The sequence below is a fragment of the Pipra filicauda genome, unplaced genomic scaffold, assembly GCF_003945595.2.
Source record: "Pipra filicauda isolate LSUMZ 115617 unplaced genomic scaffold, ASM394559v2 scaffold254_size1108330_pilon, whole genome shotgun sequence".
Taxonomy (NCBI): Eukaryota; Metazoa; Chordata; class Aves; order Passeriformes; family Pipridae; genus Pipra; species Pipra filicauda.
The window spans coordinates 798,407-822,338 of NW_024104370.1; the positions used below are offsets into that span (position 1 = coordinate 798,407).

General features: G+C 35.4%; 1 protein-coding gene across 9 annotated transcripts in view; it reads right to left on the reverse strand.

The window, feature by feature from the left end:
• The window catches only part of CDH18 (cadherin 18), a 479,225-nt gene that overhangs the window by 200,129 nt on the left and 255,164 nt on the right, over window positions 1-23,932 (reverse strand). For all 9 annotated transcript variants that reach the window (XM_039382102.1, XM_027735270.2, XM_039382099.1 and 6 more), the window contains one exon: window positions 16,130-16,228. The gene's annotated coding sequence lies outside the window, so the exon portion shown is untranslated. The remainder of the gene's footprint in view (window positions 1-16,129; window positions 16,229-23,932) is intronic.

The window sequence follows — 23,932 nt, forward strand, 5'->3', positions numbered from 1 at the left end:
GCTGTGTGGTTTATACACATATATACATATGAAAAGCACAGTCACGAAGACTTTTGTTTCAGGGACCCTAACAAAGCAAACCTAAAATATAATTTACGTCAGCCTGTGTTCTTTCCTGAGACATAGAATACGAGGATTGAAAGCACAGCAAGTTTCTTATACTTAAATAATTTTCAAATGCCTTAAATGCATCTGTTAAACACATCAGCAAAGTGATAATTTAACATTCATGATCATTTTTAACACTTGGGCACAATTCTAGACCAGAGAGAAAAGGATCTCCCTTCTAGTGGAGAAACCTGAGAAACCTGAACTGCAGAGGTACAGAATCAGTCTTCAGTTGTGCTTCAAGTTGATTTGGACTAACTTTTTGTGCTTAAGTTGGGACCATCCCTACACAGGAAAACTCAGAGAAATCTGTCCCTCATTCCTGCAGTGCTGTTACTGCCCTGAGAGCAGACATGTAAGACAGAAGTGAATGATTTGGCTACTGAGATCAAACCCCTTCTATGGCAGAATACACTCTATCAACTTTATTCATGTGGTATATCCAAATTTGCAAGCCCAGAGTACCTTTTAGATCAGGGAACTAAATAGGAAAATCATAGGGCCTTAACTTATTAAAACATTCTTCCTCTCATCAAGCAGGATAAATAGATAATGCAGTGAATACCTGCATTCTTCCTTCTATGCTTGGTATATCAGCAAGTAACTGTACAGAGAACAGCAGAGAAAATAAGTTGAATTATCTGAGCTGGAATAAATTACTTACTCCATATACCAAAAGAAGGGCAAGTGCTCTTTTTAGAGCAGCGTGCTCTGGCAAAAGCTCACTAAGTCAGTCAGCCTCTACTGAGACAGACTGAAAATTTCAGTTGTAATGTACCTACCACCAAGAATTCTGTTTATCTTATACTCTCCAAACACTTGTATCATGTTTTTCAAGGCTTTTTAATGTAAATCGACTCCTAAGGAGCCAGAACCACAGCCAGAAAAAATCTATAACTATACGGGCAGCAACAGATTTACACAGCCACCAGCTCAGTATTTGTAAATCAAAGTTGTAATAAAAGGCTTAAAAATGGATTTGAACATATCACTATTACTACTTCTGTAGCAAAAAGTAAAATATGGAGCAATACAGAGACTTGCTGAGCAAATATGGAAAAACAAGTTCCTAAGGTAAGCCTGATAGAAAATTAATATATTCTGTCCAATGCTTTCTACATAGAACTCATTGTTCCCTCTATAGCTGATGATCCCAATTGCAGAGGCTATTCCATCTTGTACAGTGCAGTAATCTCTTAATGCATAATGAGTAGCATTAACAATAGGCAATAGACAAAAAGTTATGAATTTCAATGTCTTTATCCACCTATTTATCTCACAGAAAAGCTGAAAAACTTCACTGTTTATATTCTGGGGAAAAAATAAAGATACTCTGCTTGAACAATATTCGTACAAGGGGTCTGGTGGTTTTGGTTGATAGTAAGATCAACATGAGTCAACAACATTCACGAACAGCCAAAAAGGTCAACTTGGAGAGCACTAAGCACAGCATAGCCAACCAGCTGAAAGAAGTGGTTGTCCTGCTCTACTCTGGCTGGTGTGACATCTCCTGGAGTACTGTGCGCAGTTCAGGGCTCCACAATATCAGAAGCATATAAAAATATGAGAATCTGCTCAAAGGAAGGCAACAAAGATGGTGAAAGGTCTAGAGGGCATTATTTGTGACACTAGGTGTACTCTTCTTACAGAGAGAGAGTGAGGCGTGCCCTCTTTGCTGCTTACAACCTCCCCATGAGGGAGAATGGAGTGGGAGTTGCCGATCTCTTCTCTCTGGTGTCTGGTGACAGGATGCAAGGGAATGGCTTAAAACTGTATCAGGGGATGTTCAGATTGGATATTAGGAAAAAGTTCTTCACTGAGATAGTGGTTAAGCACTGGAACAAACTTCCCAAGGGAAGCAGTCATGGCATGTCAGTGTTCAAGAAACATCTGGGACCAAGCTCTTAGATATATGGTTTAAGTTTTAGGCTGCCCTGTGTGGAGTTAGGATTTGGACTTGATGATCCTCATGGGTCTCTTCCAACTCAGGATATTCTATGATTCTGTGAAATATAATGGTTTAAAAAACTTATATTTCCTTCTCTAAAATGCCTCATGCAATTGATAAAATTTTGTACTCTCAAGACCTTAGGTTGTTTTTTTCCAGACACATTTTTACTAAATACTTTTGGAAAGAGTATTATTTAACATGAGTAAGAAGTAAGATATTTTCATGTGGCAATAGCTTTTTATTTATGTAGTAATAACATCTTAATTATTTATACAAACCTCCTGAATAACCAATGCTGATACATTTGAGTAGAATGGATGACTCAAAAATTGCTGTTGAAACAATATTCTCAGATGCTAAAATGTTTTTACCAGATGATTCTTTTGTTTATTTACCAAATAACACAGTTCAAGGTTTGAAAAGAAAGCAGACGGTTTTTCTGTTTCCATTGAGACTGAAGTGATATCATTATGCAAACAAATAGTCAAGATACTCCATTAACATTTTAATGAAAAGCAACTCCCAAAATGTGGAAGTAAAATATATGATCACAAGGATACTTTTCATCCAAGATTTCTGCTTCCTTGAAAACACAGACAACTTATGACCAAAGAAAGAAGTAATTGTTGTCAAGTACAGTAAAATTCAGAATGAAAAAGTTTCCAGGTACTTAACATACAAAATAAGCATCATGTTCATCTTCCGGCTTAGAGCAAATGCAAGCTTATTGAAACTAGTTACAGCAGAATCGTCACCAATGGGTCATTCACTGAAAAATTTAAAATTTCACCTGTTTCCCAGTTATATAGTTTAAGTACAAAATAACAAATAATCATGAAAGTTTACATTAGACAGGAAACTTCAAACTCCTCCCCTAGTGAGGAAGACAAAGAAAAAAAAAAAAACCAAGAAAAGTAGTGTTTATCTTGTTTACGTCACGTAAACGAAATGGAGTAACAATAATGGTGGAAGGTTTTTTTAACATGTCAAAGCTATCTAGATCCTTAAGTCATGTTTTCAGAAACAAAGTAGCTTAATTACTCTAAATTATCATGTCAGAGCTTCAAATTTCTTCAAGGTTTGATACTCTTCCCTATAAAAACAAATTCGAATATATGCCTTGCAAACATTTATACATCTAAATAATCCTAAATCAGTGTCTTTTTTAGGACAAAATTCTAGCTCTTTGAGTCTGGTTTTCTTCTATTTTCACCAGTGCTTGTGTTCAGACATAAAAAATATATATATATTCACTCTCTATGCATTCTCACACAAAATATATTCATTTTTCATCCTATATCCAGAATAAGATTGTTGTCAGAGTTTGATTCTGGTATCTGAGTCTTTCTTTACTTGTCAGTCAGTCTGTGAACCATAGTTTCACTCTCCTTTCATAGCGTGCAGAGTCCTCCATCTTCTGCTTAAAGATCACCTAGTGTTGAACAAACTACTACTTAAACTAAGTTTTTTATAATTTTGGGTCACCCACATTTGGTCTTTAGGAAGTGACTATCAGAAAAATTTTCCATTGGTATGTTTTGGTGACAGTGCTATGTGCTGAATGCTATTGAGACATCGTTAAGTAAATCTTGCCCATATAAAGACAGAATATTTACAGTTCACTGTATTGAATGGCACACATTTTGTCTGTATCTAAGAAAAAAAATCATTTTTTTTAAGTAATATCTCTGAATTATGAATAGTTATGAATAGATATTTGATAGCAAACTGCTGTTTCACATGATGTAAATAATATTTCCCTGACATTTGCCATAAGGTACTAAAATTTTTATTTAAAACAGTCCATAAATTGTCATACTTCTGACACTTCCTTCTCCTGTGTCCACAATTCTGAGTATCACTCCCTTCCCCTGATAGTCAAAGATTAAAGAAATTCTACTTTTGCTCAATTTTGAGATTTTTTTCCTGCAGTTAAAGCATATTTTCTTGCTGTGTTCTAAACACTTTACATATCTAGAATTATATTTGAATTATCCGAATAATATTGAATTTGAATATTTGAATTTGAATTATTTGAATTATCTGAATAATATTTATTCAGAATATTATTTTACTTAGGATTCTTGATTATATTTTCTAAATCTGAATGCAAATTGCATTTTTAAAAGTTTCTACATAGCAGTTTCAGATATCTCTGAATAGAAACATAAGAGAACAAGAAAATAATCAAAATAATACCCCAGAACTTTCAACAAAGTCCAATAAAAAAATAACAAAGTCTCCTTTCATATGTACTAGCATAATTCAGGAATAGTTTCACCATTTTGGGGAGGCACTCTGGTATACCACTGAATAACATATAGTCCCAATATGAATAAGAAAAAAAATTCCTTGCACAATTTTTCACGGGTATATTAAAAAGATGCAAAAAAATTTAAATTATTAACCAATATACAAGATTTTAATCAAATCATATTTTTACAGCAGGAATAAAAAAATGCATCAATAGAAGACCTTTTCATTTCCAACCATTTTAACTTTTAAGACTGTTCCTTTCTGATGCAATTAGCACCTTGTTTTGTAGCAGTCCTGGAAAGAAACACACTTCATGACACCACAAACCCAGAAATATATAGCTACACCATAATACAGCTAAATCAAAATAACTTGAGTATTTTCTTGATTGTGGGATATTTAGTAGAAGGTGTTATCACACCGCAAGCTTTTCTCCTAGAAGCAGTACTTATTTTTGTAAAACTTATAGGAAATTTTACATCCTTGAGGCTTCTAGCCATCTGTGAAACTTGGCAAGAACTGGCCAATGGTTTAAAAAGTTGTTAGCAGTGGAGGAGGGAAGGATAACAGATACACATACAGACAGTATGTATTATTAGATTAAGTGTTAGACCATACCTGAATTAGACCATGTGTGTTAGCAATGGTTTTATTTCTTGAAACTTTTGCATGTCTGTTAAGAAATATCTCCATATGTCAATAAAAAGTAATTTTAACTAAAATACAGATTGTATCGCTTGCATATTCCAAGTGTCATTGTATGTATGTTTCCCCTCCTTACAGAAGAAGTTCAAAATAAAAACCATAAAAGGAATCTAACTGTATTAATTTATCTCAGATCAGGTATCTACCAAACATATGAAGCATTCAGCCACATTGGCCCAATCAAAATTAAGAACAGGTCTTTTGGATTCATTCCCTTTAATGATAAAACACCCTCCTGTGTACAGTTAACTACTATCTGATCATTACATGTGCAAAGCAATCAGAATATCACTGAACACAGCAATACTCAGTGAAGACCGAGGATGACTGGTACCTAAAACACTCTGTTTCCTATCCAGTAAAGAATCTGATTACGATCTTTATTACACACAAGCTGCTTCCAATAAGTGACATTCAGAAGTGGGATTATTTAGGAAATACATATTCAAGTCCAGGTTGATTCTTCCATTGATGGAAGAATCAATGTCTGAAATTGTATTTCAATACTGCAAAATGGTCAAACAACTGATACTACTATCTTCTTCACCTTGTTCATTAGCCAGTACAGACCCCATAAATTTTATACAGTTATGTGAGCAAACAGTAAACACTATTTCAAGTTATAATTACCCACTAGATATCAGAAGTTTCTCCGTTCCAGGCAATTTAATTGGTTGAATAGTGTTGTCTCCTTTCATAGTGAGGACTCACAAAAAATTTATCATAATACACTATGACAAACTCTATTGCTTTTTAATTTCTAGAACAAATGCAAGAACATAGTAGGAAGGGATTACCATTTTTCTGGTTTTCGGGAGTAACATAGAGAAATATATTGTACTTACATGGTACCATTATTACTGACAGCACTTTTTTTGTACTAAGAAAGAGATAATAAAAATACAAAAGAAATAATTTAGAAGTTATGAAGGAATATAGGATTTTAATTATGTAAGGTGCTCCCCATAATTCAAATGTATATAAAGTTGTACAACTGTGTGACTTGGTATGCCTAACATAAACTAACATTCAGAGAGTAAGAAAAAGAGGAAGACAACTAATACTATACAGTTAGTCATAGTCCAACAGTTCAGGTGCATAACCCCAATACACACTTTACACAAACTGCTTTAGTCTAATAACATTTTTATGAGCTATGGAAAAAAAGAAAAGCGGGGTTATAAAAGAAAAAGGTTTTTTAAAAGGTGTCAGGATATGCCTAACCTTTAAAATTTATCACTACAAAGATATGTTGGATCCCAAGATCCTGAAGGAGTTTGGGTAGCACTAGTTGTCAGGAATAGATTAAACCTTTCCCTCTCAAATGCCATTTCAACAATATTTTCTATCTACTCTCAGTGAGACAATGTTCTTTGGAATAAACTCTGTACAGGGTCATAAATAAGAATTTGCCGAAATAGCAACTATTGCAGCGCTCAGTTAATAAACAGGATATCTCTCACACTGTAAATGATTTTAAGTTTACTGTATCATTTTCCACCTCTTCAAAATGACATAATTTGCAAACTTCATCTGCTAGAGAGCCTGTGGTACATGTCTTATCATACAGCAGTATCTGTCACAATCACAAGCCTGCAGGCGAAAAAAAACCCTTTCAGTCTGTGTGACAAATAACAGGATATTTCGTGTGAAAAATCTTTTGAAAATCACTTCCTTCCTAGATCTGATGACTCACAGGACACAAAATAAAACCCTTTTCCCAAACATAGCAGATAGAGCAAATAGAAAATAGCAGCTTTGAAAAGGTGTAAATAATTTTCATTAAGATACAATCCACTATCTCCTCCTCAATAGTAGCCCAGTACCACACAATAGCATAGACTCCACATATTGTTCAATACATACTCAGTGTCTTTCCATAACTCGCCAGTCTCTTTTCAAAGGTAACAAATGATAGGACAAGAGGAAATGGTCTCAGGTTGCACCAGGGGGTGGTTTATAATGGATATTAGGAAAAATTTTGTCACTGAAAGGGTTGTCAGACATTGGAATAGGCTGTCAAGGGAAGTGGTGGAGTTATCATCCCTGGAGGCATTTAAAAGACCCATAGACGTGACTCTCAGGGACATGGTTTAATGGTGGACTTAGCAGTGTTAGGGTAATAGTTGGACTCAATGATCTTGGAGCTCTTTTTCAGCATAAATGACACTTTGAACTTTCAAGCTTGTCTCTCAGAAGTTACACATGTACCATCCGTGACCAGAGGCAAGAAAAAGATTTTTTATGAAATAAAATGAAAAATGTAAATAATTTTGCACCATCATCTCAGCTAATTCTCCCTTCCAAGTATTACAAAGATACGCAAGGCCTGTCTGATGTGGCCATCCCTTCTCTCACACTCCCAACCCTTGCTAGATCAAAGAAAGGAAGCCTATTCCTTTCCTTTCACTTAGATTTTTCTTTCACTGCCCTGCTAAAAATGATACCATTATGGATCATGCTGAAAAATATGTTTTATTTTCTGTTACTCCTGATTCCATTAGCAATCACTTGTTTTCCACAAGTTACACTGGGGATTTGGTCTCACTCATAAATTTTCTTTCAAACCCAGAAGAATTAAAACTTTGATTTTTTTGAGCTGTGCACTGCAATTTTGACAATAATATCAAGGCCAATTGAAAGCATCCACAAGTGGAAATGAATGAAATTTTAACTTCTAAATTGCATTTTATCTTCATAGCAGCAGAAAAGCTAATGAATGATTCAATGTGGCACACAGAAATTTAAGTATCAAGAAGCCACTACATGCCTTTCCATAAGTCATTTTACAAAGGATATGTTGGAAGCTTTCAGAGATCTTATTAGCAGTAATGTGGCTGTTTATGTATATTGATGCCATAAGCCATTCATTAGTCTCAATACTAGGACAGTGTGAAATCGAATTACCTATAAACTTACTTAGACTGAAAAATTCTGCTAGGAATTTTGTATGAATTAATTCTAAGTTGTGTATCTCACAGTTTTATAAAATAAATTATCTTATTTCTTAGCTCTATTAAAAACATATTTTCTGAGTTATGGGCTCCCCAGCATGAAAAATTTAACTGATTGAGTTCAAATTACTAAATATTGATTTCTCTTGACTTTGAAAACATAGTGACATCTGTGTACAGACATTTCCTTCTTTGTTATATTTAAAGTGGCCCTATTGAAAAACAGAACTCTGTAATGCCACAACCCTCTCACTGCTACGTCACTGTGTTGCCAGTAATGTCGAAGGACGTGATATTTTCTCTCTACACAACACTGATGAGGCCACACCTGGAGTCCTGGGTCCAGTTCTGGGCTCTCCAGTATGAGAGCCCAGGAGAGAGTCATACATACTGGAGAGAGTCTAACAAAGGACCAAGGAGATGACGAAGAGACTGGAAAAGCTGAAAGAACTGGAACTGTTAAGTCTGGAGATGAGAATTCTCAGAGGGGATCTTACCAATATGTATAACTACCTGAAGGGAGAGACTGAATAAAAGGGAAGAAGACTCTTCCCAGTGCTGCCTAGTGACAGGACAATGGGCAACAGGCATAAACTGAAACACAGGAAATTCCAAATGAACACAAGAAAACACATCTTTACTTCAGTATCTCACTAACTCAGGTTGGCTAGTGAGGTTGTAAAGCATTCATCGGTAGAAAAATTCAACACACAGCTGGTCATGTTTCTGGGCAAGCTGCTGTAGCTGACCATGCTTGAGCTGGGAGAGCAGACCGGATGAACTCAAGAGGTCCCCTCCAATCCACGTGATTCTGGACTCCCTAGTTTTCAAAGGTCTTCTACCAAATATATGTAAAGGTGTTTCTAGACAACCACATACCCAACACCAGCGCATTAGTCATCTCCATGCATTATATTAACAAGAGCCTATAGGTAGTATCATAATGCAAATAATATATGAAAGACAATACTAACAGCCACAAGGTAAAAGATTAAAAAAAACAAAAAAGTTCATTTTTTGGTGAGTTTAGCATCCGCCTGCAGAAGTGTAGATGCAACAGTGCATGAATGCAAGTTTTTCTGCTGTTTGAGTTTTCTACTTCTTAAATGACATCTTTACAGATCTCTAAGCAATAGTGATCCAATTATTAAGAATATGCAACACAGTAAAAGAGAATAGTCTTAAAATTTCTTCAGTATTATGAGAATCCAGGTGAGACTTCTCTAAGCTTTGTTGGCACGTCAGAAGTCTTTCAAGCCTCACAGACAAGGTTTTAGAAGTATACTTCTGCACAATACTTAACTGTACCACAGATAAAGAAATCATGAACAACAGCTCCTCACTGTGAGCTCTAGGCAATTAATTAGCTCATACATTTGGAATAATTAGCCTGTTAGACATTATGGAACAGTTGCACTAAGGCTAATTTATAGTATTCCAGCCTAACAGGAAAGGAATAACCATTCCGATCAGCCTGACTCTTCAGACAAACATTCCTGAGGTAAAGTAAAGCCTGCAGCCTTAAGGAATCTGTAGATTTGAGAATTTGACATAAAATTTCCCTGTATTATCCCACCTCCTATATTTCATGCTCACACTTGCAGTTCTTCTCCTACTTCTCCAGAGGAACACCAAGGTTACATTTTTATTAGATGACTATAAAGTCTGATTTATAGTTTGGGCAGTAGTGTAAGTGATACAACAAAAGAGGAAAATATTTCAAAAAAGTGGGTGAGCAGTGAAGATGGTGAGAATTGTGGCTAGCTACGTCTGAGATATTTTGTGACAAAAAATATTTTTTAGCATAAATGTCTCTGTAAATCAACATTTCCAGATATGAAATTCCTGCAGTTTTTGACATATTTTAACACTATTTTACTGTACCAATCAAAAAAAGCCAAGAGGTTCAGAAGTTGAATCAAGATTCTGTGCAAATTTTTTATGATTGAACTGGATAAATCCAGCCATCCCAGACATTTCTGATCATGAGCATATTCAGTGTTTTTAATTACATATTTACTAGACACGAGGAACAAAAAAAATCCATGTAATTCCTATAACTACATTTTTAAGCATGTGAATCTGTAATAAAAACTTTATGTTTCTGTAGTTTCACTATAAAGCCACTTCAAACCTCACCAGTTTTTGTTCTTTTCTGGGGAAAAAGAATAGATCAAGTAAGACAACTTTGGTTACCACTTACAGCCATACTTGCATAAGTGGGCACTTGCTGAATTGTCAGAGTAGTGAAAGTTATGTGCTTGTTTTCTGTCCTTTTATGTGTGCAGAAACACTGCATCTCAAACACCATTTTGTGACAAAAACAGATAAAGAATGACATGAAATGTCAACACCTTTCCATATGGTATTTGCCAAAAAAAGATTTACTTTATATATATGGAAAATACATCCCATATACACAGACTAGATTGTTCTTCAGCACCAGCAATCAATGGGGTCGAGAAAATCTATGCGCTTTACTGGTCTGTCATCCTAATAAGTAGTAAGTAAAAAACCTTGCTGACAATATGTAAGATAATTGGACAATGAGGAGAATATAAATTGTATTTAAAAAAAGAAAATATTTATGGCATAATAAAATGAGTTGCAGAAACCAAAACATGTAAACAAATGTAAAGTTGTTACCAGAGATGACTCTGAATGTTGGATACATGACTGCATCATTTTGCACAAACTAGCCTCAAAGCACAAAACTCTAATTTTGGTTTGTACATTAAAATATACTTTTTTACTGTGAAATGAATGAACAATGTAAAATCATCTTGCAGTTCATACACACATGAAATCTAAACCCAAAACCATACTATTTTCAACTTTTAAGAAGCACAGGTTTTAAACATGTGAACACATCATTATCCTTTTGAGAAGTCACAGTCAACTGTGAATCTGGTATTCAAGTTAGGTAAGTACATACTAGTAAATCACATAAGTAGTTAAAAGCCACCAGATTGAATTTAGGTAGACATCCTTCCCTAATGTCAACTATTAAATCACCTCACGATATAAAATATTTCTCATTCTCAGAAAATGAGAGCAAGGTGCATTTTGAAATGATCTGTCTTTGGTTGTACTGCATGCAATCCAAAAGAGCTGTATTTATGCCATGTTCAAGCAGAGAGATAGAAAATATCATAAACCATGGCAATTCACTGTAGTATGTATCAAACATCTGAAAAGCTTCATTACATAAATGCTGACTGCTTTTTTTCCTGTATTCTGTTCATTTATGTATCAAAGTAAATCCATACAATGAATAAACACCGTATAATATTATGGAAATGTTGACATATGCTACTAAATTGCATCACAGCAGCATGACACCAACAGCTGTGAGACCTGTTTGCCACCTATATCTCAGGCACATCTGAAACACAGTCATCTTTATATGCATCAGTTTTTTCTCTTCCTCTCATAGAATGGAAAAAATCTATAAGAAATTAAAAATCTATACAAATGTTTGCAGCCAACATAATTCACAAGTGATCTTTTTAACCCATAAGCTAAGATCTATTGACTATATAACTATGAAATAAAATACAGCTCTGACTTGCAAATCAAAATGTTGCATTCTACAAAAAAAGGTGAAATTCCTTATTTAGAAGTATCCACCCCATTTAGAATTAAAACTTACTTTTATTTACTATTCTAATGAGAAATTTTGTAAAACTTTAAAACAGTGATGGGTACTAGTTACTTGAATGTATAATTTGAAGAATTTTGAAAAAAATTATCATACAATTGGGTTAAATCTTCCAGTTCTAGATCCTCTCATTTGTAACAATGCAATGACCTGACTAATCAGTACAATAAAGAAGGAGATATTTAATTGAAGAATTATCCTTTTAATAGTGAAATATGTAATCAGATAATTTATCACTAATATTAATTGCTTTTTATTTTTTTGAAATCATCAAGAGTTACTATTGGATTGGATGCTTTGGGGGTTTTTTGGGGGGGTTTTGCTTTTGTTAAATGCAAGAAGTCTTTCGTGGAGTTATGAGAAAGCAAATTATACTTGATTTTTTCCTGGGAAATGTTTTGCAGAGCAAGTCCTTAGGCCTACTCCAAAATTTTAACTAAAATACTACAATACCATACCAAAAATTTATTCCCTATAACATAGGCTATTTTTGCATTTATTATTAAAACAAAATAAATCAAAAATAGATATACACAGCAGCCATACTCCAAGATAATTACTGAATTTAAAATACTACTAAAAAGAATTCTTCCATGTATTAAACTGATTTTATACAGCAGTGAGAGAATACACTGAGGTCCTTTTTCCTCCCTTTCTTTCTTTGATTACTTATCTACTGTTACTGATACATTATAATTCATACTAAATTAATGACCTAAACAGTAAAATTCTTCTAGTTTATTAGTTACTTTCAGATTTTGAGACATATTTCTCTTTTTTTGCTCCTTATACAGGTTTCAAGAATTTGGGGAATTTGAATTTCCTTAATCAAGACATTAGTTTTTCTTCAAAATATCCTACTTACCAGGACTATTGAAGTGAAACCAATAAAATATATGTCCTAGTATAATGAGTCACATTCCTTCTTCTTGTCCACATTGAACATAAAAATGTGTCTGAGGAAGTGGATATTTATTTAAACATTCAAAGCTTCTACAGAAATATAAAAACCTTAAAACCTCTTCCTACGTCCTGAATGTTCCTGCATGTTGTTGAAAGCTTCGCACATACAAAAGTAGACTCTTAATGATCACTGGAAGACTTTTTTTCCTCTACTAATGTTTTCATACAAGCTTTGAAAACAGTCTATGTGAAGTCTTTTACCTTTGAAAGCTCTAGAGAGTGGGCTAGAGATCCCTACTCAGGAAAATCTGCAACCCTGAGACAGGGCAGTATGCTCAGCAACTCCAGTTTCTTTTTTGGGTTTTACTGTTTCAAATAAAACCAAAACACAACAAAACCCACAAAACAGTAACACTAAAATTAATTATAAACAATGCACTTGTTACAAAAAATACTTAACCTGTTTATGACAAGGCTGAATATGAACTACGGCCAGCTGACTTGCTCTTGTTATATGGCTGGTTGTATTTCTCAGACAAAACCCTGCTGTTACGGAGCACTACTAGTTTTCACAGCCAAACTGTATTTTGAGTTAAGCCCAATGGACCCAATTTCTTTCCCTTTCAATATGTACTCTTGAAAATAACTTCTAACCTATCCAGAAGACATCTTTGACATCTTGACATTTTTCACTCTTTGGCATTACTTTAAGGATTGTTTCACCTCTTCAGATATTACTTTGTTAGACAAGGTTATCCAACAAAAGTAATCAGCCACTTCAGGATCTGTGATAATAGAAAAGGAAAAGAAAGAAGTATTTCTTCTAAAGATATAACAACAAAAAGATCTCTCTGGAGGAAAAAAAAAATTAAAAAAACATTTTTATTTCTGTGAGTTTTAGTTGCTAAACCACCTATAGTCAAAGAACCATCCATTTGAGAAGAAAATATGACCTTCCACTCTATGCACCTTTTATCTTGGTCATGCTTTGTGGGTATTTTTATAGATCTAACAACTGAACCTTTCAATTTCATGTCAAATGTGTCACATATATTGTAAGGAAAGAAGCTACAACACTGAGTCTTAGATGTTCTTTTAACCTTTATTACCTTCTCACCAGCAGCTTACCCAATTCTGATTCTCTGCAGGTTTATCCGGATGCCCAGCATTACAGACCAAGTTATCCCACCACTGGAACTGAATTAGACAAGCTACATAAAGTTAAAAAACCATGAAAGTAGAGATAAATGCCTAGATTTTCCTCTCACTACAATTTTCACTAAGTCTGTAACACTAGACAAATATTGTCAATAAACACTTTTATAAAGGAAATCTCTGTTAGGAAACTAAACTTTATCTATATAGTAAACTTTCTGTGATTACAGTGACTGCTAAACAGCTGTGTGCTCAAAATCTGTAAACCGAGAGCAAAGATAAGGAGCGCTAAGGCATAAAACTTATCTGAGCCAGGAAAGAAAGCTCCAACCAGTTACCTGTATCTACTGACAAAAAAAATAAAAGTGGAATAGTCTATCAGAAGTGCACTATGCAGGCCATAAGGTCATAACTTTTTTTCCCCCTTTAATAACTAGATTGGTACATCTAGCTACAAAAGCTTTTTCATTATTTAACGGATCAGCTCTAGACCCATTAGAGCATGGGAACTATGTATACAAACTTAGTGAAGGACTCACATAATTATTAAAAATAACAATCATATGGTGAGATAAAGACAGTGCAGCATCTGTTTTCCACATTTTTTTGTGGGAGTTTATAAGAAAGTCAGCATTCATATGAGCACAGATAACCACACAGACACATACAAGCATCTGTCCATCTATATTTATACTCTTTTTTTAAGTAAACCTGCATTTCTGAAATGCTTGCCAAAGAACATTTAACCATATTGCCACTACAAGAGCATTGGAAACAACCATGATCATCGTCTCAAAACTTCCAGGGTAACATATGACTAGAAATTTTTTGAGACGAAAAAAGTAAGTCTTTAGACTCAATGAAAATTGCATCATCTGCACTGTGACCTCCAGAGACAACAGTGACTTTTGACGGTAATGATTTTGACAGAATTTGAGGTAATACTAGGAAATACTGGACATAGTTAAAAAAACTTCCAAAGAGAGATTTCTGCACATTTTCACAAGCTATTTCTGAGTTATATTCTGGGCAACAGTTTTGACTTCACTGGTGTTGCATCAGGCATCAATCAGTAAAATTTCTGGCTCATTATTTTCAGAATTAATTTTAGGAAGACCTGTTCATTAAGCAGGGTTCATTCCCCAGTTCTCTAAGTTGAAGCTGAACACTTAAAATAAAAACCAATCTCATGCTGAGACATTACTGCCCACTTGCTTATGGGATAAAAATATAATGTTACAAGGAAGAAAACTTTCATTTGGGACCAATCAAATGATATCCAGCAAGACAAAAAGCAAAAAAAGAAAAATCTAGAAAAAAATATTTTTATCATCAACTCTAACACATATTTTGCTAGTTTTCTACCATCTTTTCACGCTTGTAAAAACTACACAGTTGTTGCTAGCTATCTTTTTGGCTGACAGTGAGTCAAGTCAAAAAGCAAAAAGTTACCATCCACAACATGCCCTAGTTGCACATTACCATCTTTCTTCTCATCATGTTGCTGCCTCCTCAGATCTGCTAGCTTAACTTCATGCCTAGCCAGTACTGGTGCCAGCCAAAATGTCTAGTATCAGATTAAACTTAGCTTTTAAGTGCAGCTTATTTGACAGAGACAAGGTAAGGAGAGGCTACAGATACAATTCTACTGTCAGACAAGAGGCTGTAATAATTTCTAGCAGGATGTAGTAAAGAGCAACTGAGGTAGGTTCGGAGTTGTAATCTTGCCACCAAGCTCAGCGCCAACCAAGACAGCATTTCAGACCACAGCCTCAAAGTTTTGGAGGACAGATGAGAGGAAGAAGTGGCAGAATACCACAGACACAATACTATACTCTTTTAGAGGCTGTCAATGGCTTTGAAAAAAACCCAATTCTGTCTTATGGAATTAAAAAAAAAAAAAAAAAAAAAAAAAAAAGAACAAACTCCTCAGCTTTATATTATAGCTTGCATTAATGGAATAACCAAAACCAATAAAAATATGAGATCATGACAATTCTCAGTGGGCAAGTGGAAGCACGTGATAAAACTATATCCTTGCAAGATAAAACTTATTCCAGGAGTAGCCACGTTCATATAAGGAAGAAGCCGATGTGCAGTGTCTACTTAACCCAGCAATGTTTAAAATTCACTGTGCAACTGAGTGAAGGACACAGTCCAGATAATTTTACATTGGAGCTTCCTGATCCTTCTCCTTTCTTGGTCATCTTACGACCACACCAGCCGGCTCCAAAGCTTAAGAGTTGGGTACACGTAAAGCCCGTCTCTATGAGCCCATTTGTTGCCACGTTGCACAGTCACAGTGGTAAAAGTCAGGCAGTGGTTCAGCCCCTTTGGATACCTTCTAACCAAGCCCAATCGTTAAAGGCAAGTAAATGTTGCCTGCTACCCAGCTAAAAATTACTCTTGCAAAAAGTAAGGAAATAGCGAGTTCACCTCCTTCTTGGGTTCCAGACACGCGGTGTAGCCAAAATCATGTGCTTCTCCTCTCTGCTTGCTTCAAATAAAATTTATTCTCTGCTCATTTCACAACACCTAGAAATGAAAAAGAAGATTTTACTGAGATATCCTTGGAAATATTCATTTAATGTAGTCCCTTTTCAGAAACTGGACTAGGAATTTTTTGTAGTTCTGGTCCTGTAGAAGAGATCATAAATTTCAGATGGGAATATCAAAGGTACTTGCAAAGCAATGTTACTACAATGCTTACTCAGCATCCTTAACCCTTCAAATTATAAAAAAGACAGGTAGTCATTAATGAACAGAAGAGAGATGCCATGTTTACTTTCTCCTTGGTCAGTAAGCTGTAACAAATTCAAAAAGATGACACACCGCTTCATTGGAAAAGAAAGAAAAGGGAAGAGTGAAGTAGCTACTTTTATAATTTCTGCCTGAATAAAACACACTCTAATTTGATTTCTATGCTGGAAAGAAAAAATAAAATCTAAATTACCTTTCTCATTCGAAGATGCAAGAAAAAAGTTAGGTGTTTCTAAGAGGCACTACAACAGCAAAAATGATACAGTATATGTGCCACTTCCAAGAAATAGAAACATTTGATTATTTTGAAGTAGCTGGCCAGAGCTGGCAGTTGAACTCAATTATGATTCTATCAGGTGCCAGCTAACACATTCAATAGTATTTGAGAGAAAATGAAATATTGTAGTCCATGCAAATCATAACAGATAGGAATCTTACTAAGCTGATATTGAGCTGCACCTTGCCAATGAATAGATCTCGCGTTCCAGACAAAAAAATCTAAACCTTTAAACCAAAGGATAAAATCAACTTAACAGAACAATTTAAAAATACTTTTGTTTCAAAAACACATTACTGCAGAACTTAATGCAGAGAAACATACAACATGGTATTATTCTTTTTGTAAAAGAAGGCAAATAATGACAAAGATGGTATCTTGCTCAGCACAATGTCTGCATTGTTTTCTGTGTCCATCTGCAAGAAACTTATTTTCTCCACATTATTTAGCATATTCTCAGGAGAGATATAATAAGGTTGTTTGAGATTTCTCCAAAGGTTGCGCAATGCACTACACATGTAACATTTACTTAGGATTATCAAATGCAACTGCACTAGAAATTAGAAAAATATTAAACATACTCAGAAATGAAGCAGTAGAGTCAGTCCCTTAGGACAGTTGGTGCTTCCCTTTGCTTAATGCCAGCTAGGCCCCAACACAGTGAGAAAAGCACTACGAATTAGTACTTTCTGCCAGGTCATGCTGTACATTAACTCTCTTAATTGTACTGGTATGGTGCTCGAGGGGAAAAACTCATTCTAAACTCAGAGAAATCAGAAGAAGGACTTTTAATTCTCCTCTACTAAATAAGAGGGTTATCTTATAAATTAATGTTTTAAGCACACAAAGAAGTTTTCTGTCATTATTATTTTCTAGAATGCTCTGTTGTACCTCTGAGTAATTTTCCTTCATGAGCTTCAACTTCTTTCCTTCAAGTACTACACCAGTACCAAACAAATCTTTGGTCCTCCTGGCGATCATTCTATTTTCTGTGTCTTACCCCAAGATGATATAAACATTTTGTTTCACCTTCACAGGTTTATCTTTTCCTTTGGCCTTAAAGATGTCAAAGTCTGTAAATCAGTTCTGCTCTTGCCATTATGACAAACAAGTCCTATATATCCTTTTCATGCTCCAAGTCCTGAATTTTTCCATTTACCGGTGTTCTTACCCCTCCATAAATACTTTTAACTCTTTTCAAAAATACACATTTCTGGAAGAAGGGGACTTGGCTTAGTAATCAGTGCAGGTAAAAAAAGTATCCTCTAAAAATGAGTCTGTCTCAATAACCTGCTTTCTCCAATAACCGAAGTTTGAAGTGGACATTCACATCCAAAGTTACTAGAAATGAGCACTTAGATGAAATACATTCCCAAGTCAGGACTTAAAAAACTACAGTGCTGAAGACTTAGACCTGAATTTGATCCCTGTGAAATCACCGCATAGCTTCACAGGACTCTACACTTTGCTATTTTTAAAAAATAGAAAATTATTAAGTAAACACTTACTGCAAATAAGACTGCACACTGGGTAATAAAAGCAAAATTGTGTATTGAAAGGAACTTTTGGAGATTATCTACTCCAGTCTCCTCCCCAAGGTATGGCTACCTTCTAAGTTTGGCTGGGTTGCTTTAGGACCTTGTCCAGATGAGTTTTAAAAACCCCCAGGGCTAGAGGTCCCTCTCCAAGCAACTTGTCTCAGTGCTTAACCTTGCTGCCTGTGAAAAATTGCCTCTTCAAATCCCATGGGAGTCTTCTTCACCACCACTTGTGGTCAGTGTCTCCTGCCCTGTTGCTGTGCACCTCCCAGGGGAACCTGGTTCTGATTCCTCTACTGCTCCTGCAACCAGCTCCTTGTGGTGCCCTCTTCTTGTCTCCTGGCAATCCTCCAGAACCTCAGGGGCCTTCCACTCACCACTGCATTTTCTTGATCTCCTTGTTTTGGAACACTGCAAGAAGGGCACAGCTGTCTCACCACAATGGAAGAGGAGAATCCCCTGCCCCAACCCTACTGCTGTGCCTACCCATCAGGAAGCCTCCCTTGCTGTAAGGACACATGGCTGCTTCACCAGTAAGTCACTGCCCACTAGATTCCCATGTCCTTTTCTGTGTGACTACTGGTAGCTGGTATGCAGCGCTGTGCTGGGTAATGCCAAATCGGTTCTGCAGGACTTCTGCAGAACTATCTGTGTGAAGGGTATTTGTACAGTTTTAAGACAGAAAATCCTGTCCTGAGAAAGTTAAGCCTAAACTAGGTGAGACAAGTAGATCAGACAGGATGAAAAATAACTGTTCAAGAAGGGTAAGACATTAAAAAGGAGGCTAGTTAAAAGATTGGATCAGGATTCAGAGGGACCATGAAGACAAATGCAAATTCAGACGCTTCTGAGTTCAAAGTCTGGGAGACAGATAATTGAGAAACTCAAATTCAGGAATGGGTGATAGACATAAATAAAGCAATAGTATTAGAGGGTTACCTGACTGTAAGGCACAGGAACAGAAGAATGATTGAAAGCAAAATAAGATTCTGTACAACCTTAGGCCTGCTGCTCATCTCTTCATTCAGTTATTTATTTTTTCACTTCCAAGATTCCAATTAGGCAACATCAAAGTTACTACAAGACATGTCAGGTATAAAAAGGTCTTCAAAAGGAAAAGTAGTACTGCAGTCTGTCTGTACTACCTGACAAAAAAGAGTTCAATAAACCTTACTGCACTTGAACAATGAGGAGTGAGAGCTATAACCTTAAAATATAAGTAATGGAAAGAAATAAGCATGTGCCTAAAAGGAAATCTAAAATTCATCATCCTAAGTTTTCAAAGACAAACTTTAAACAAAATGGAGGGAGCTGAAAATACCTATTCATTTTGCTTGTGAGAAAAACCAATCTCTCATGCCTTTAGGCAGTAGAGAATTATGTGGTCTTTTGAACTGAAAAAGTGCAAACTGTAGAGGATCAGACTGAATAAATGTTAAGATACTAGTCTCACAAGGCCTTTGGGAATCTACTCAATAACAATATTTTTGAGATTTCACACGCAGAGGTGGTGCATTTGTCATAGTTATTTACAACTTGCAGAGTATCCAAATAAAAATGAAAGGATTTGTTTATGCAATGAGGAACAGAGTCAAAGACAAAGGAAATATCTGCATGGGAACACATAACACTTATAAAAAACCTTCATTTTAAGATCAACTGAAAATAAATTAAAAAAAACCCAAGCAAACAAACAAACCCTAAAACACCCAAAAAACCCCCAACGCTAAATTGATAGCTTTCAACTGGGCTATGCTATAAGAAAGATTCATGTTTTTCAACTTAGTATATTTAAAATGTTGAAAAGTTAGTCTGGTTGGTAGAGTTCTTTCCCTTAATTTATGCAAAGATTTGACATGCAGAATTTGTTTAGTCCTCATAGCAAGAAGAAAACTCCTTATCATAGAATAGGTAGATGCTAGCAATTGGATGAACAGTTTCCTATATCTGTAAAGATTATTCCAGTACAACTGTTACAGCTGTTGCAGATGGTACAAGAGTGGTATCCTTCATCCAAAAATGAGATGTATACATCTAAAGATGACTTTTTTAATAAGTCCTCATGTCAACCTTGTTGCAAAGACCTGCTTCCTGAAGACAAATTGTCAGTGCACTTTATTCAGGCTAGAATAATGGTGGCAGCTGCGCAGAAGCTCCTCGATCAGTATGATGGGAAGGTTAATGCCAACAGAAGCCATCTCCATTGCAGAAGTTTTTTCTGTGTTGTTGAGTAGAAGCATCAATAAAAGCTGAGGCTATTGGGTCTCAATATATTTCAAGGTTGAAATCCAACTCAGTATGCAAATACGTATGTGAAAATTAAGCAGAAGATATGTATAATTTTCACTATCTAGTATATTGCTTATAATATCATAAAAAGTATTTACAAACCCTGATTATTTGGTCTAAGCCTGTAATCCTCTTTGGGAGTGAGATATATACTGCATAAATAGCTTCTTAAGGGGGAAAAAAATCAACTTCATTGTGTGGTAACCTGTAAAACGAACTACATCTTCTTGTGAAAAGCAGAAGATAAGAAAGCATAAAGGAGCTGACTCTAATTGACACCTTTCCTACAATAATCGGGAACAATACTTCAAGAGGAGCAAGCCACACATTTAGTCATGCCCTTCTTTTCTTTTATCATATGCAAAAAAAAAAAAAAAAAGGTTTCAATCTTTCTTAAATGACATACTTTTACTTCTTTATTTAATTCTTTACTTCATGTCCTTTCTCCCTTCCCTTCTGGCCTTTTAAACCAACTGCTAAAATTACTCAGCAGAACTGCACATCAGGTATACAACAGTTCCTTTCATTGGCATGAGATACATGGAGAGACAGGACCTTAAAAGGCCAGTTGTTATGTGCAGTCCATAAAATAACATTTTCTGCAGACAATGTAAGTTCACAGTTGTAGCAGGAATGGGGCCAAATTTGCTTTAAAATATCCATTTGAAATTCTTTGTTTCTGCAATTATTCAAAGTCATCTTTTTTCCAAATTTTCTCTGATGCCAGGTATATTGAACACTGTACCAAAATGGAGCAAAGAACTCGGAGCTTTAATGTAGCTAGAGTTAAATAAAGGCAGAAGTGAAAATATAGAGTGAGCAATAATTAAAAAGTAATGAAAAAAGTCATAAAAAGGAATAAAGACATAAATGGAAAAGTGGAGAGTTGGGAAGACAAAAAACTAATCAAGAATAACAACTGCCCTGTCCTCAGAAGCAATGGAGGTTCACACTTGCCTACCTGACTGGTAACTGTCTGGTGTTCAGCAACTCAGCAGGAAATCACATCTGAGTTAACAGGCAGTATAACATTCTGCCTGGGAGTAGATGAGCCTTACCTATCTACTGTTTCTATCAGCAAATAAATAATTGCCGTGTACTCATAAATTCAGTAAATTCCTTTTTGCAATTCTCTGTGGATGGTAAAAGATGTTCAAATAAAAATGACACAGTAGAGGAAGAGTACAGAAAATAAAAGAATAGTTTGATTAAAGAGTTGTCTATCAGTTTGAATGTACTAATACTGCAATTTTTTGAATAATAAAACGAAGATGGCCTTCAGGTTTTGTGAAGGACAAACAACTTTACCAATTCAGAAAATTAGTTAATATTTTTAAGTCTTAATGTTAATAAAACAGTATTTTTCAAATTCACTACCTCATTTTAAAGCTGGCTTTTGTGGCAACATCAAGAGATAATAGAGAAGAGCAAAGTGTTTCCCTTTAGGCTAACACCATATGTGGATGTTACAGAAATGTCATCATCAAAAGCTTTGGTATCACAGCAAGATTTCCAGCAACCTACAAAGACTGACGAGATAGACTGACAGGCTTAAGACCTTGTCTACTAGTCAATTTGTATAACATTCAGTTTCCTGTTCTCATTTTCCTGAATACAGTGATGCCAGAATTTGGCCAACCTTCAGAAGACAAAAAAAAAAAAATTCTATTTTAAAGTTCCTCTATTGAGTTTACAGATACCATAGCCCTATTTAAATATTAATTAATATTTTTCAAAAAAACATAAAGTTGTATCTAAAAAGGGTAGATTTAGAGTGGGGTCAAGAACCAAATCAAACTAACTTGTGAGCTATAATTTTAATGAATACATGTCAGTCCTGAACAAAAAATTTACAAGTTGTCCTTTAATACAAAAGTGTTTTAGTGAAACCACTCATATTTCACCTTGTATGAAATATGAATGCTAGGTATAGAAGCATTCATGTTTTGGGATTTCTGTAAAGTTAAGAAAAATAATGCCCTGCTTTTAAAGCAAAATTACAGCTATGTGTTGCAAATAAGTATGTGCACACAGGTCTCAATATGTGTAACTCATTCCTTTAAATAAACCACATGCATGGGGACATTCTTGAGTTTTGCTCTTCAGGGGAGTCACAACACTCATTAAGATATACTAAGCTCCACAATGAATAGAGCAAGTGCTCATTATAGTATAATGATCAAAATTATCACACAATGGTCCTGTGGAGTAAATCCATTGCATTCCAAGAACGTAATACCTTTTTTTCTTAAAAACAGGCAAACAAACAGACAATTTTTTCCAAACAAACATAAATGAGGGCTTCTCCTGTCTTGGTTCAGAATTAAGAAACTTATAGGCATGTTGACATGACATAGTATATTTGATCAAACACACTACCATAATGTAACAACATAGGTAAAACTGATTTCAGTAGCACAGTAGCCATTAATAGCTTTGGGAAATCAGTCATCATCTGACCTAGATAGTCTGAAAGAGCTCAAGTTCCTTGGCCTTCAAGTCACAATGTAAGGCTACACAGTCAACAACAGTCTTCCTGATGGCTCTCCTTATATTTACATCCAGGAAGTATTTATAAACCTCCTAAATAGGTTTCCACCTAGGAGGCTACTTTTCAAATGTCTGTACAAAGGAACATCCCTCTGGTCATCTTTTCCATTCATCTGCCTCCTTGCTAAAGAAAGATTATCAAAATAACAGTGCCCTATTTTTCTTTCCTCACATTCAGCCTGTTGCTCTCCCAATTTTCACTGTGTTAGATCTGGAAATTGCCAAAACTTCATATAAAATAACATAGCACTCTAATCCAGCAGAAAAATAAGTCAAGAAAAAAAAACCAAGTCCTACAGAAAAGCGGTGACTTTTTGGCTGAATAATCTTGCATATGTTCTACATAGGCTCCGCTATGCTCTCTGAGGCTTGATTCTCTAGTAACACATATCCATGTACTACCTCCTTCTTAACAAATCAAGGTCTCCGGCATTACGTTTTTCCCTGATAGTATGAAATATGGTTGGTATTAGAATGATGCATTTGTTTGAGTGGGATCTGAGAAACACAAAGGCCTCCTACAAGACAATATTCATGTAATAAGGTCACTCCCCCTAAGCCCTCTAAACCTAGTGTCCAATTTATAGCACAAAAGTGACATGCACCATCAGGCCAGTGCACTTATTTCCCAGGGTAAGCTCAGAACTGAACCACAGAACTCCACCAGCACTGGGGACCCACTCCCTATATAAAAGCCATGTGTAGTCTGCATGCTGATAACACGTCTGGTCAACACCTAGGATGAAGTACCTGCTGCTTGAAGGGACCTGTGGCAGCAGGTCACATCATCTGCTCCAGGAGCAGTAACTACCTTCTCACCATGCT